The sequence below is a fragment of the Cervus elaphus genome, chromosome 30, assembly GCF_910594005.1.
Source record: "Cervus elaphus chromosome 30, mCerEla1.1, whole genome shotgun sequence".
Taxonomy (NCBI): Eukaryota; Metazoa; Chordata; class Mammalia; order Artiodactyla; family Cervidae; genus Cervus; species Cervus elaphus.
This window is the reverse complement of record NC_057844.1, coordinates 3,801,078-3,816,558: the sequence shown is the minus strand read 5'-3', so window position 1 is coordinate 3,816,558 and position 15,481 is coordinate 3,801,078. Positions and strand designations below refer to the sequence as shown.

The following is a 15,481-nucleotide window of genomic DNA, read 5'->3' as shown; positions in this document are numbered from 1 at the left end:
ATATATATATATATATATATATATATATATATGTATATGTATATATATGAATCAACTTGTACACCTGAAATTAACACACACTGAAAATCAACTATACTTCAAAAAAACACACACACAAAAAAACACACCACAGTATCTGTGTGCTTTAACTAAGCTTTGAAAAACCAGAATCACCTTTCATTCTTTCCCCTAACATAAAATCTGCCCTTAATCCTCGTCTAACCTCTGTCTTGTGTTAGTTCCTCCTTTTACATTTCTAGAGCCACTCCTCTGACTCAGAAGTCTGGAGCAGTCTCATTGCTGGAGATTTGGCACCAAGGTTGTATCTCTGGAATCAGGTGGAACTGACCTTGACTTTCTGCTCCATTCCTTGTTATATACATGACCGTAAATTACTTAACCTCTCTGCTTCAGTTTCTTCACTTGAAAAAAATGGTTATATTGGTGGCTTTTTCCCTCATAAGATCTTCACATAAAAGTAGGATAGTGTTTGCATGAAAATTAACCGCATACGAATAGCTGGGAGCACAGTCTGGAGCTGGACTGCTTGGGTGGAATGCTCCACAAATGCTAGCTCTGTGTCCTTGGGGAAACTGTATCACTAATCTATGACTCAGTTTTCTTATTTGAAAAATGGGGATAATGATAGTATTTACCTCACAGAGATTTAATGAGAAACGAGCAAAGTGCTTCATAGTATCTGGTGCATTGTAAGTGCTGTACATGCGTTTCTTAATTTCAAAAATGCACACAAGACATGCTTAGTAATTGTTTTCCTACTTGTTATCCTTATTTTCACATTGCATCAGTTCATCCCGTCAATCTCTTATAAATCTTCCTAAAACACCGCTCTCAGCATTAGCTTGAATAGTGTGGCTACAAAGAACAAGCCACTAAGCAATAGCGGCTTAACCTATAATGTATCTACTATTTGCTTAACTGGTCGTCTGGGAATAGGCAGTCCTGGAATTGACTGCACAGTTCAATAATGTCATCAAAGACCCAGGCTTCTTGAATCTTATCTTTTAACCATCATTTGTGAGTGTGAGAGATCATTTTTCAAGATTGCTGCTGAAGCTCTAAGCACTGTCTGTATCTGTACACAACAGAACTCACAGGGTGAGTTCAGCAAGGGGAACCAATGGAGAGAGCATAATGATTTTCCCTTTGTATATCTTTCTCTTTAAAAAAAACTTACTTTCCAGGAGCACTCGGTAGATCTTCCTTACAAATCATTGCCCAGATTTCAGGTACGTTGTCAGAGCTGGTGGTCTTCATCCCTTCAAACTGGGCAAACCAAAGGAAGGATGGCTGTGGAGGGACATTAACAGTGTCTGGCCACACTTTTATCAGGTCACTTTCTTGCCCTGCTTTAAATCTTTTCATGGCACCTCATTGCCTGCCAAAAAGAGCCAGAGCCTTCCTAGTTAGTTATTGAAACTCCTCCTCCATGAGAGGTAGCACTTCCCACAGGCTCACCCCCACAGGCTTCTTTCTTAAGTCTGAACTGGTGCCAAGCCATCCTACCAGCCATGAGCTACATGGCCTTATATTTCCCTGCCCTCCTCTTCCTAGGTTTTATTGTCTGTAATATGTTTGTTAGTTCTCCCTTTCCAACCACTGCAGCATACATTCTTCACTGCTCATCTCTGCATGTGAACATGCAAACTTTCATTAAAGATACAGACCAAACATTTTCTCCTCTACTAAAACCTTGTCTTATCCTCCAAAGCAGAAAGACTTTTCCTTCCTTCACATTCCTCATGCTGTTTTATGTTATTTCAGTATTCAGATATTAAGGCATTTTTGTTATGGAAAGGGGCTATATATTTTTCACCTTTGTGTCCCATTTCTCTTAGCCATACTTAATCATTATAATAACAAATGTAAAACTATTTATTATTTACTACTTAATGGGCATGTAGGACGTTGAGCACTTTACATGCATCCTCTCATCACACTAACCTTTTAAAAATGTGATTATTTCCTTTTGAAGAGGAGTAAACTGAAAACTGATGCTGAAGCTGAAACTCCAATACTTTGGCCACCTCATGCGAAGGGTTGACTCATTGGAAAAGACCCTGATGCTGGGGGGGATTGGGGGCAGGAGGAGAAGGGGATGACAGGATGAGATGGCTGGATGGCGTCACTGACTCAATGGACATGAGTTTGAGTAAACCCCGGGAGCTGGTGATGGACAGGGAGGCCTGGTGTGTTGCAATTCATGGGGTCGCAAAGAGTCGGACACAACTGAGCGATTAAACTGAACTGAACTGAACTGAAACTAAAGTTAGCGCTTCGCAGGTAGCACTAGTGGTAAAGAACCTGCCTGCCAAAACAGGAGACATAAGAGACGTGGTTTCAATCCCTAGGTCAGGAAGATCCCCTGGAGGAGGGCATGGCAACCCACTCCAGTATTCTTGCCTGGAGAACCCCATGGACAGATGAGCCTGGCAGGCTACAGTTCATTGGGTTGCAGAGAGTCAGACATGAGTGAAGTGACTTAGCATACACACACGCAAATTGAAGTTAAAGGAGATTTAGTAACTTACTTTAAGGCACCAGATTTTAAGAGGCTGTGTTTAAGTATTCCGTGACCTGTATTTTCAAACAATATACTGTGTGCCTCCTTAATGTAATACTTCTTGAAGTAGTAAGTCTTCATTACATTTTTATTTAAATGAATGAAAAAATATTTGTATAAATTGGTTAATAAATATCACCAGGCAGTATAACATGTACCCTGTTCCTACTTCTCCCTCCCTTAGATTAATCCTCCCCCAAATTGTATTTTTAATGTAGATTAAATTCCCTGGATACCTTCCCCATTCTTTCTCACATTGCTTTAACTATGTAGTCTTTTATTCATTCAACAAAAACAAATACCTGTATTAATTGAACACAAGTTGCTTGCATGTGTCAAGCAGTGTACTGAGTCATAAAACTTTTGGCTTCATCTAGTCACTGCAACAGAAAACAGCTTAAACACATAGTTGTCTTTATTTATGTCCCTTAACATTTGGTAGGTATTTGCTAGGTGTGTGCAGCAGCTTATTGATGCTGGATCTCAGGATTGGTATCTTTGCAGTTTGCTAGAACTTTACCTCCTGGTTGCAGTCTGGCTGCTGCAACTCAAGATATCATATCCTCATACAACATAGAGAAGATATTCCACATTTCTTGTTATATCTTAAGGGTAGAATTGAATTACAAGCCTACTCTTAGATAGCTAGTTCCATCTTCCCCGAGATCAAGAATCTCCTGATACCTGAGCTAAATTAGAGTCTGCAATGGCAACCCACTCCAGTACTCTTGCCTGGAAAATCCCATGGATGGAAGAGCCTGGTAGGCTACAGTGTGGGGTCGCAGAGTCTAAGCAACTTCACCTTCACGTAAGAAACAGGAGAAGAGAAACAGCTTTCAGTCACCAACAAAATTTTTTTCCAAATGAGTAATATGGAAATGAATAAGAGGGGCATAACTCCTGTCTTGATGAAGCAGACTACTAGTAAAGGAGATAGTAATTAAAAAAAACAATGCTAAACTAAAATTATACCTTGCTATGTGTGATGTTGTTGTTTCCGTCAGATGATTTGTGATCCCATGGGTTGCAGTATGACAGGCTCCTCTACCCTCCACTATTTCCTGGAGTTTGCTCAAATTCACATCCATTGAGTCAGTGATGCTATCTAACCATCTCACCCTCTGCTGCCCCCTTCTTTTGCCTTCAGTCTTTCTGAGCATCACGGTCTTTTCTAGTGGCTTGACTCTTCGCTATGTGGCCAAAGTATTGGAGCTTCAGTTTCAGCATCAGTCCTTCCAATGAATATTGAAGGTTCATTTCCTTTAGGATGGACTGGTTGGATCTCCTTGCAGTCCAAGGTACTCTCAAGAATCTTCTCCAGCACCAGAATTTGAAAACATCAATTCTTCAGCTCTCAGCTTTCTTTATGGTCCAACTCTCACATCCATACATGACTACTGGAAAAACCATAGCTTTGACTATACGAATCTTTGTTGGCAATGTGATGACTCTGCTTTCTAATACACTGTCTAGCTTGGTCATAACTTTTCTTCCAAGGAGCAAGCATCTTTAAATTTCATGGCTGCAGTCACCATCCACAGTGATTTTGGAGCCCAAGAAAATAAAGTCTGCCACTGCTTCCACTTTCCCCCTTCTATTTGCATGAAGTTGTGGGACTGGATGCCATGATCTTAGTTTTTTTGAACGTGGAGGATTTTTTTTTTTCAGCTTTAAACCAACTTTGTGATTTTTATTGATGGGCAACAACTGTACACTCCTAGCTATCACTAACTGTGTACATTAGAAACATGGCATCATAGAAGAGCAGACAGCAGAATTAGACAGCAGCCGGAGGGGAATACCAATCTTCATTATTCTGCTCCTTTTTCATTATGTGTACACAGAAGCATGAATGCACTTTGAAATCTTTTAATGGCAATGAAGTTACAATCACCCTTCTATGTGACTGATATTGTAACTCTAAATATTTGATCTGCCATGTGTGCCTAAGCAGCTTCTCAGCGCACAATTATTAAAATGTATTTTTCCTGTTAGGAACCAGCAACATTTTTGTGCTTATTTATCCTTCGAAGAACTATTTCTTCTCTGGTAACTGACTCGTTTTTATCATTGATCAAAAACTAAAGGGTGAGGGACGAAAGTGTGATGGATTAAAAAATTTATCTTTTTTAAGGAAAGAAAACTCATTTTCACAAATTTACAAGTGTTGTTGCTAGTGCAGGACTTACTCTACTGTGCAATTAGACTGGGAATTAAACACAAGTTACCCTTCTTCCTCAGGAATCACCATTATTTCAGAAATGGGTTTCTCGTGTACTTTCTTGAATGAAGCTACAGTCTGTTTCACCAGATGATTTTGATTTGGAAGCTAGAAGTCAGTGGAAGCTATGCTGTGCACAAACCGCAAGGCGCCTCCTCTCACTCGAGCCCATTTTGGCGATAGGGAGAAAGAGTTTCTCCTCTAAGAGCCACTAAAGAGAAGAGGGGAGGCGGTGAGGGCCGAGCCTAGGAGAGGCCTCGGCACGGCTACAGCAGGTCCACGATGCGGTCGCGCAGGAGGTGGGCTGCACGCCCGCAGTGGGCCTCGCTCTTGCTGCTGGCCTTGGCCTTGGCCTTGATCGTCGGGCTGATCACTGTGACCGTCTGCTCCTCAGCGCGCCCCCAGCCCTTGAGCCTGACCTGGGAGACGTCCTGTGGCCACCTGTGGTGCTGCTGCCGTGGCGATAGACCACTGTAAACAGCCTATATGCTCTGTGGCATTTAAAGTTCTTATTTTTAATCCCTGGGGAGAGCAGTCTTTACTAATTTCCAAGTCCACAGGATAGTCAGTATTTCTGATGAGGTCTGACAGCCCCCAGTCCTGTACACAAACCACTGGAGGCACAGCAGAAGCCCAGGAAGGAGCTTTTCCAGAGTCCCTCTCCCATTGATCTCCACCTCTTGTTCGGTTTTGGTGGTGTCACCCTGGACAGACTCTCTGGCCACCAGGCTCCCCAGCACATCCTGGACGGTGTGTATCTTGTCAGACTGGATGTCCAGCTGCAGGTTGAAGAATGGCTGCCCGGTGGCAGACTCTTTTGAACTCTGTTGGTAAACCACAGACCTGATGTGTCCACCAAAAATGCCAGCGATGGGGGTCTGAACAAAGGCCGCCTGGTGAGTGACTGAGATCTTGTTTCAGGGGCCCACTTGCTCCCACTCATCCTCACTTCCTTCTCCTGGTTCTTCCTGCTCCTCTTCATTCACTGAGTGGCTTTTGGGTCCACTGGAAACAGTAAGGTTTTCATTATCTGGTGAGAGAAGTTTCTTTCGGTTCAGCATTTCCTCCTGGAGTCTGTTTAGAATGAAGCCTAAGTACACCTCAGCATCTTCTTGCCCATCCTTTTCAGACAGGCTCCACTTGATCATCGTCAGGAGTCTACAAATATATGTGGGTTCAAAGGCAGCTCTGGGGTGGATATCCCTCACGATTTTATCTCCAAGAGCTTGACTGGGTTTTGGAGGTACTGGCATATTAGTAAACTCATTCATTAGCTAAACAAAGCTGTCTGTCATGGGTGTGGATGTACAAGGGCTTTGCATTTTTGAATACAGAGAAATGAACTTCATCAGGTGATGCATCGGCGGGCAAGCCACCAATGCCTGCAGTGTGGCTTTGATGTAGCACCAATTTCCTTTGTAGATCAGCCCGCAGGGTTGCAACAACACTGGTTTATGAATCAGGGTGGTGTTCCCCAGGAGCTCTGCGATCTTTATGGCTTCGGGATCCTCTGAAACTGGAACCAGCCCTTCCTTGACTTCTGCCTGCTTTTCAGAGACCAGGGGAGACGTGGTGGGAGGGGAGTTCTTAGTTTCCACAGAAGCCACAGGCGAGCAGGAGGAAGAGGGCTTAGAATCATGAAAAAGGCTGGCCCACGACTTGGCAGGCTGACTGGTGGGCACTGTGCCCGCTGCAGAGGCCGGGGTGTCCACAGGAGGTGGGGTGCTCTCCCCCTTGGCAGGGCCAGGTGCAAGCTCTCCACAGTGTGCAACTCCACCCTGCTGGCAGCTGTTCCCTCACCCAAGGATTCAAGTATTTGTCCCTTAGCGACTTCAAGGTTCTGAGTAATCTCAGTCCTCACGGAGGGCTGAGCCATAGTTGTCCTCAACAGGGTGTCCCTGCTGGGAATCAGCCCCGGGGCAGCCCTTAGCTGCCCTGCAGTCCTGGCCCCACCGTCCAGGGCTCAATGAGGTGCGGCGTCGCTGACAAAGTCTGTGGTGTCCAGAGGGCTGCCCCAAGTCCGAGAGTGGGGGGGATGTGGGCACATCCCCCATCGAGTCTGCATCCTGGGTGCTTACACTGTTGGGGACTGCTGGCTTGGATGACCACCGACCAGGGCTTCTGCTGAAGAGCTGCCCTCGGCACTTTCAAGTGACTGTAATATCCAGGAGGATGTTTTTTCTTCTTTTTGCACTCCCTTTCTATCGCACAGTTGTACTCATCTCACATGCTAGCAAAGAAATGCTCAAAATTCTCCAAGCCAGGCTTCAATAGCACATGAACTGTGAGCTTCCAGATGTTCAAGCTGATTTTAGAAAAGGCAGAGGAACCAGAGATCAAATTGCCAACATCTGCTGGATCATCAAAAAAGTGAGAGAGTTCCAGAAAAACATCTATTTCTGCTTTATTTACTATGCCAAATCCTTTGACTGCGAGGATCACAACAAACTGTGGAAAATTCTGAAGGAGATGGGAATACCAGACCACCTGACCTGACTCTTGAGAAACCTGTATGCTGGTCAGGAAGCAACACTGAGAACTGGACATGGACCAACAGACTGGTTCCAAATAGGAAAAGGAGTACGTCAAGGCTGTATATTGTCACCCTGCTTGTTTAACTTATATGCAGAGTACATCATGAGAAATGCTGGACTGGGGGAAACACAAGCTGGAATCAAGATTGCAGGGAGAAATATCAATAACCTCAGATATGCATATGACACTACCCTGATGGCAGAAAGTGAAGAAGAACTAAAGAGCCTCTTGATGACAGGGAAAGAAGAGAGTGAAAAAGTTGGCTTAAGGCTCAACCTTCAGAAAACTAAGATCATGGCATCTGGTCGCATTAATTCATGGCAAATAGATGGGGAAACAGGGGAAACAGTGACAGACTTTAGTTTTCTGGGCTCCAAAATCACTGCAGATGGTGATTGCAGCCATGAAATTAAAAGACGCTTACTCCTTGGGGAAAAAGTTATGACCAACCTAGAGAGTGTATTAAAAAGCAGAGACATTACTTTGTCAACAAAGGTCCGTCTAGTCAAGGCTATGGTTTTTCCAGTGGTCATGTATGGATGTGAGAGTTGGACTATAAAGAAAGCTGAGCACCAAAGAATTGATGCTTTTGAACAGTGGTGTTGGAGAAGACTCTTGAGAGTCCCTTGGACTGCAAGGAGATCCAACCAGTCCATCCTAAAGGAGAGCAGTCCTGGGTATTCATTGGAGGGACTGATGTTGAAGCTGAAGCTGCAATACTTTGGCCGCCTGATTCAAAGAACTGCCTCATTTGAAAAGACCCTGATTCTGGGAAAGATTGAGGGCAGGAGGAGAAGGGGATGACAGAGGATGGGATGGTTGGATGACATCACCGCCTCAATGAACATGAGTTTGAGTAAGCTCCAGGAGTTGGTGATGGATGGGGTGGCCTGGCTTGCTGCAGTCCCTGGGGTTGCAAAGATTCGGACACGACTGAGAGACTGAACTGAACTGAACTGTCCGAGACCACCTGAAACATCATCATTCTCTATAATTTCCACCTCGGCATGAGAGCTGCCATCCAGGGCAAGGGTAGGGCCCGAGTACTGGCAGTCAGGGGAACTGTAGTTCACTTCTTTATCAATGTCATCAGGGAGCTTTTTGGAAGTTGTGCAGCTAAGGACAAATTCAGGGGCCTGAGGATTCAACATGCTTGAAATACTGTAGTTGGGCATTCTCGGCAAAGTGTCACTGGATTCGATTACTTCATTAACAACATATTCAATTCTCTGAAAGTTGTGTCCATTGGGGAGGTCACCAGCAGCCTGTGAACCACACAGAACTGTCCCACTGTGTGGAGGAAGCTCCACCGAAGCATGAGGAGTCACAGAGAACTGATGGAATTCATCAGGGCTAAAATCTCCAAAAATATACTGCAGGTGGCAGATGGTCCTAGTGGCCCCTTTTAGTAACCCTCAGTGATCATCCAACTCCTCATGCTGCTTCCCCCTGAATGTTGAGTTTCAAGCCAGCTTTCTCACTCTCTTCTTTCACCATCATCAAGAGGCTCTTTAGTTCCTCTTCACTTTCTGCCATTAGAGTGGTATCATCTGCATATCTGAGGTCGCTGATATTTCTGTCGGCAATCTTGATTCCAGCTTGTGCTTCATCCAACCTGATGTTTCTCATGATGTACTCTGCATAGAAGTTAAACAAGCAGGGTGACAATATACAGTTTTTTCATACTCCTTTCCCAATCTTGAACCAGTTTTTTGTTCCATGTCCGGTTCTAACTTTGCTTCTTGACCCACAGACAGGTTTCTCAGGAGACAGGTAAGGTGGTCTCAGTTCAGTTCAGTTCAGTCGCTCAGTCGTGTCTGACTCTTTGTGACCCTATGAATCGCAGCACGCCAGGTCTCCCTGTCCATCACCAACTCCTGGAGTTTACTCAAACTCGTGCCCATTGAGTCGGTGATGCCATCCAAGCCATCTCATCCTCTGTCGTCCCCTTCTCCTCCTGCCCCCAATCCCTCCCAGCATCAGGGTATTTTCCAATGATTCAACACTTCGCATGAGGTGGCCAAAATACTGAAGTTTCAGCTTCAGCATCAGTCCTTCCAATGATCACCCAGGACTCATCTCCTTCAGGATGGACAGGTTGGATCTCCTTGCAGTCCAAGGGAATCTCAAGAGTCTTCTCCAACACCACAGTTCAAAAGCATCCAATTTTTTGGCGCTCAGCTTTCTTCACAGTCCAACTCTCACATCCATACATGAGCACTGGAAAAACCATAGCCTTGACCAGACGGACCTTTGTTGACAAAGTAATGTCTCTGCTTTTTAATACACTCTCTAGGTTGGTCATAACTTTCCTTCCAAGGGATAAGCGTCTTTCAATTTCATGGCTGCAGTCACCATCTGCAGTGATTTTGGAGACCAAAAAAAACAAGTCTGACACTGTTTCCACTGTCTCCCCATCTATTTCCCAATGAGGTGATGGGACCAGATGCCATGATCTTAGTTTTCTGAAGGTTGAGTTTTAGGCCAACTTTTTCACTCTTCTCTTTCACTTTTATCAAGAGGCTTTTTAGTTCCTCTTCACTTTCTGCCATAAGGGTGTGTCATCTGCATATCTGAGATTATTGATATTTCTCCCAGCAATCTTAATTCCAGCTTGTGCTTCTTCCAGCCCAACATTTCTCATGATGTACTCTGCATATAAATTAAATAAGCAGGGTGACAATATACAGCCTTGACGTACTCCTTTTCCTATTTGGAACCAGTCTGTTGGTCCATGTCCAGTTCTCAGTGTTGCTTCCTGACCAGGATACAGGTTTCTCAAGAGTCAGGTCAGGTGGTCTGGTATTCCCATCTCCTTCAGAATTTTCCACAGTTTATTGTGATCCACACAGTCAAAGGCTTTGGCGTAGTCAATAAAGCAGAAATAGATGTTTTTCTGGAACTCTCTCACTTTTTTGATGATCCAGCAGATGTTGGCAATTTGATCTCTGGTTCCTCTGCCTTTTCTAAAACCAGCTGGAACATCTGGAAGTTCTCGGTTCATGTATTGCTGAAGCCTGGCTTGGAGAATTTTGAGGATTACTTTACTAGTATGTGAGATGAGTGCAATTGTGTGGTAGTTTGAGCATTTTTTGGGATTGCCTTTCTTAGGGATTGAAATGAAAACTGACCTTTTCCAGTCCTGTGGCCACTGCTGAGTTTTCCAAATTTGCTGGCATATTGAGTGCAGCACTTTCACAGCATCATCTTCACTTTGCTGGAGCAGCTGTGAAGAGATACCCCACGTAAAAGATAAGAAAAACCCAAGTAAGATGGTAGGTGTTGTGAGAGGGCATCAGAGGGCAGACACACTAAAACCATAATCACGGAAAACTAGCCAACTTGATCACAGGACCACAATCTTGTCTAACTCAATGAAACTAAGCTATGCCGTGTGGGGCCACCCAAGATGGTCAGGTCATGGTGGAGAGGTTTGCCCGAATGTGGTCCACTGGAGAAGGGAATGGCAAACCACTTCAGTATTCTTGCCTTGAGAACCCCATGAACAGTATGAGAAGGCAAAATGATAGGATACTGAAAGAGAAACTCCCCAGATCGGTAGGTACCCAGTATGCTGCTGGAGATCAGTGGAGAAATAATTCCAGAAAGAATGAAGGGATGGAGCCAAAGCAAAAACAATACCCAGTGGTGGATGGGACTGGTGATAGAAGCAAGGTCCGATGCTGTAAACAGCAATATTGTATAGGAACCTGAAATGTTAGGTCCATGAATCAAGGCAAATTGGAAGTGGTCAAACAGGAGATGGCAAGAGTGAATGTTGACATTCTAGGAATCAGTGAACTAAAATGGGCTGGAATGGATGAATTTAACTCAGATGACCATTATATCTACTACTGTGGGCAGGAATCCCTTAGAAGAAATGGAGTAGCCATCATAGTCAACAAAAGAGTCCAAAATGCAGTACTTGGATGCAATCTTAAAAACGACAGAATGATCTCTGTTTGTTTCCAAGGCAAACCATTCAATATCACAGTAATCCAAGTCTATGCCCCAACCAGTAATGCTGAAGAAGCTGAAGTTGAACGGTTCTATGAAGACTGACAAGACCTTTTAGAACTAACACCCCGAAAAGATGTCCCATTCATTATAGGGACTGGAATGCAAAAGTAGGAAGTCAAGAAACACCTGGAGTAACAGGCAAATTTGGCCTTGGAGTAAGGAATGAAACAGGGCAAAGGCTATTAGAGTTTTGCCAAGAGAACACACTGGTCATAGCAAACAGCCTCTTCCAACAACACAAGAGAAGACTCTACACATGGACATCACCAGGTGGTCGACACCGAAATCAGATTGATTATATCTTTGCAGCCAAAGATGGAGAAGATCTATACAGTCAGCAAAATCAAGACCTGGAGCTGACTGTGGCTCAGATCATGAATGTGGTCTAGTATTCTCATTTCTTAAAGAATTTTCCAAAGTTTGTTGTGATCCACACAGGCAAAGGTTTTAATGTAGTCAATGAAGCAGAAGTAGATGTTTTTCTGGAATTCCCTTGCTTTCTCTATGAGCCAACAATTGTTGGCAATTGGATCTCTGGTTTCTCTGCCTTTTCTAAACTCAGCTTGTGCATCTGGAAGTTTTTGGCTCATGTGCTGCTGAAGCCTAACTTGAAGGATTTTGAGCATAACCTCATTAACATGTGAAATGAGTGCAATTGTACAGTAGTCTACACTCTCTCTGTGCCAGGGACTCAGCTTTGGACGTTCGTATGAGGAAACTTGTTCTCAAAGCGTTGTTCCAGATGAGCAGTGTCAGCATCACTTAAAAACTTGTTGGAAATTCATAGTCTTTAGCTCCAACACAGACCTACTGAATCAGAAATTCTGAGGATGGGGCAAGCAGTTTGTGTTTCCTCAGCCCTCCAGCCATTCTGATGCATGCTTAAGTTTGAAAACCACTGTTATAGGAGAAATGGGAGACATAAAAGGAAGAAACACAAGCACCTGAGTGTCTACATGGAATAAAGCTGAACACGTGAATCTGGAGCTCAGGAGAGAGTTTCGGTGGGAGATGATCAACTTAGAGTGTTATTCGAAGATACAAGAACAGGTGAGATAACCTAGGGAGAAAGTCAAAGAGGGAGATGAAACCTGATCACCGAGGCATAGGAAACTCCAATATTTAGAGAAGGGGAAGCGGAAGAGGAGCTGGAAAAGGAGTCTGAGGAGTGGGAACAGAAACGCTACAGGGCAAACTAACAGTGATGTTGTGGAAGTTAAGAGGCAGAAGCGTTTCAGAGGGGAAGCTGCAGCCTCCTCTGCACAATGCAGAACCTCTCTCCTCTTCACTGAATACCAGCAATGTCTTGTTGGAGAAATGACCCTGGCTCAAGTGTGGGGTCTGACTGAGTTAAAGTAACCCTTGCACCAATATTTGGTACAGGAATGAATCTGAAGCCTAATTTTGGCCAGTAAGATTGGAGAAGTGTACTAGTGACTTCTGTGAAAATCCTTCCTTTTTTAGATAGAGAACAACAGGAAGCTAGTGTCTATCTCTCGTTGGATGTAAATAATATAGCCCTGGTTGTTACTGAAGCCCATATCATGACAACAAAGGGCCAGGATGGCATCTTTTTAAGACCATAAATGTCCTTATTTATAGAATGAGGAGATGCTAGTACCTACATCACAAAGAATGGAGTTGGCATTTTGGACACTCACACAAAGAAATTAAAGGAACTAAAGCTCTTGATGACATGATTGAGCTGCCAAATCATCCAAAGCAAACTTTCTGTTTGTAAGCTAATACATTTCCTTGTTAAGTCAGCTTAATTTAGGATTTCTGTTTCTTGTAGCTGGAAGCAGCTTATCTAACACAGTGATATATGAAGGCTATTTCTATTTTTAATTGTCAGAAAGTCCCTGATTTATTACAAATTCTCAAGAAAGATTATTTGTATGATGTATTGTTCAATGAATGTTGTAAAGTACTTTTCTAATGAAAGGAAATCTGCAACCTAATCTTATAAAACAACAGCAAAAAAATCAGCTTAGGAATAATGGATTAAGCATTTTACTTATCTTAGAATGATATATATTTCCTATTAATGTATTCTTCTACAAGTCAAGTCATATATTAATATTAAAACCTCAATGGAACTAATTTTTTGAACTCTCATTTGGCAGAAAATTGCAAATATTGAAAGTTTATGCCCTATCCTTCCTTTAACTTTGACTAATTGTATGGACTGAAAATTAGGTTTAGGAAAAGAAGATCTTGAATTTTCAATATGCAAAACACTATAAACATGAATATGCATATAAAGTCAATGGTTTGACTGGTTGAAATATTGATATCTTAATTGCATTGAGAAAACTGATCTATTAAAATACAATGAAAGTTAATACTTCAAATTAATTTTATTTACTACTGGAACACTAGAGGAGGTTGTACAAAGACTGTAAGAATGCTAATTTAGGAATCAGGAGCTTATTATAGTTCCATCCCTGCCACCAGGTGTGTAGTCTCAGATACATGTTAACCTCTTCTTACCTTATCTAAGGAGAGTGAGGAGAGGTTGATCTTGGTAACATGTAAAGTTCTTCTAGTTCTATAATTCTATAATTTAAATTGTTATCTTAAATCTCTAAAGTGAAATAATTAAAGGTTTATTTTTAAAAATTAATTAATTAATTTTAATTGGAGAATAATTGCTTTACAATATCGTGATGATTTTTGCCATACATCGACATGAATCAGTCACAGGCGCACATGTGTCCCCCCATCCTAACCCCCCTCCCACTCACCTCCCTCCCCACCCCATCTCTCTGGGTTGTTCCAGAGCACCGGCTTTGACTGCCCTGCTTTATGCATTGAACTTGCACTGGTCCTCTGTTTTACATATGGTAATATGCATGTTTCAAAGCTATTCTCTCAAATCATCCCATCCTTGCCTTCTCCCACATAATCCAAAAGTCTGTTCTTTACGTCTGTGTCTTTTTTGCCTCCTTGCATATAGAATCATCCTTACTGTCTTTCTAAGTTCCATATACATGTGTTAATATACTGTATTGGTGTTTGTCTTTCTGACTTACTTCACTCTGTATAATAGGCTCCAGTTTCACCCACCTCATTAGACCTGACTCAAATGCATTCCTTTTTATAGATGAGTAATATTCCATTGTGCATATGCACTACAAATTCCTTGTCCATTTATCTGTTGATGGACATCTAGGTTGCCTCCATGTCCTAGCTATTGTAAACAGTGATGCAATGCATATTGGGGTACATGTGTCTCTTTTAATTCTGGTTTCCTTGGTGTGTGTGCCCAGCAGTGGGAGTGCTGGGTTGTATGACAGTTGTATTTAAGTTTTTTATGGAATGTTCATACTATTTTCCAAAGTGGCTGTACCAGTGTGCATTCCCACCAACAAAAATTTCTCCTTTCTCCACACCCTCTCCAGCATTTACTGTTTGCAGATTTTTGATGGCAGCCATTCTGACCAGCATGAGATGATATCTCATTGTGGTTCTGATTTGTATTTCTCTAATAATGAGTGATGTTGAGCATCTTTATATGTGTTTATTATAAAGGCTCATTTCTATAAACATGTTCTATGTAATCTACTCTATTTATAATTCCAAATTGGTAACTGTTTTTGATTTGTAACAGCCTCTTTCAAACATTTCTATTTCAAATTATTTACTAGGATCAGGTAGAAAGCTTTCATATAGATGAGTTTTAATTAAAATACCTGTGTGCCATGCACCGGAAAACCATATTTTAAAGAGAAGTGCAAACAGACTATCACAATGACAAAAATTCCCTCTTTCTGGTGGCTAGAAACAGGACTAAGATGAAGCATGATTCTAAAACCAGCAATGTTTTCCATAAATCATGAGATTATCATTAACAACATTCTTATTAAAAATGCCACTGTGACATTCTTATTTACAGTGTGATAAGGGCTGCCTCAGCAGGGTTAGTTTTGTGGCATGAAGTGCTTAGTGTTTCATTTGTACTGCAGGGTCTTCTGTGCCAAACATGCTTCATCCATCCAACAGCCAAAGTCAGCCATACGCAAATGTGGGCAACAATGCTGATCTTCTACATAGGTTTCTGAATATTAATAGATAAATGTTTTATTTATTTCCTTTAATCTACTGTTAGCTACTCTGAG

General features: G+C 42.5%; 1 pseudogene; it reads right to left on the bottom strand.

Moving 5' to 3' along the window:
* Positions 1-5,071: 5,071 nt before the first annotated feature.
* LOC122687092 overlaps positions 5,072-15,481 on the bottom strand; it is a 42,992-nt pseudogene continuing 32,582 nt past the window's right edge.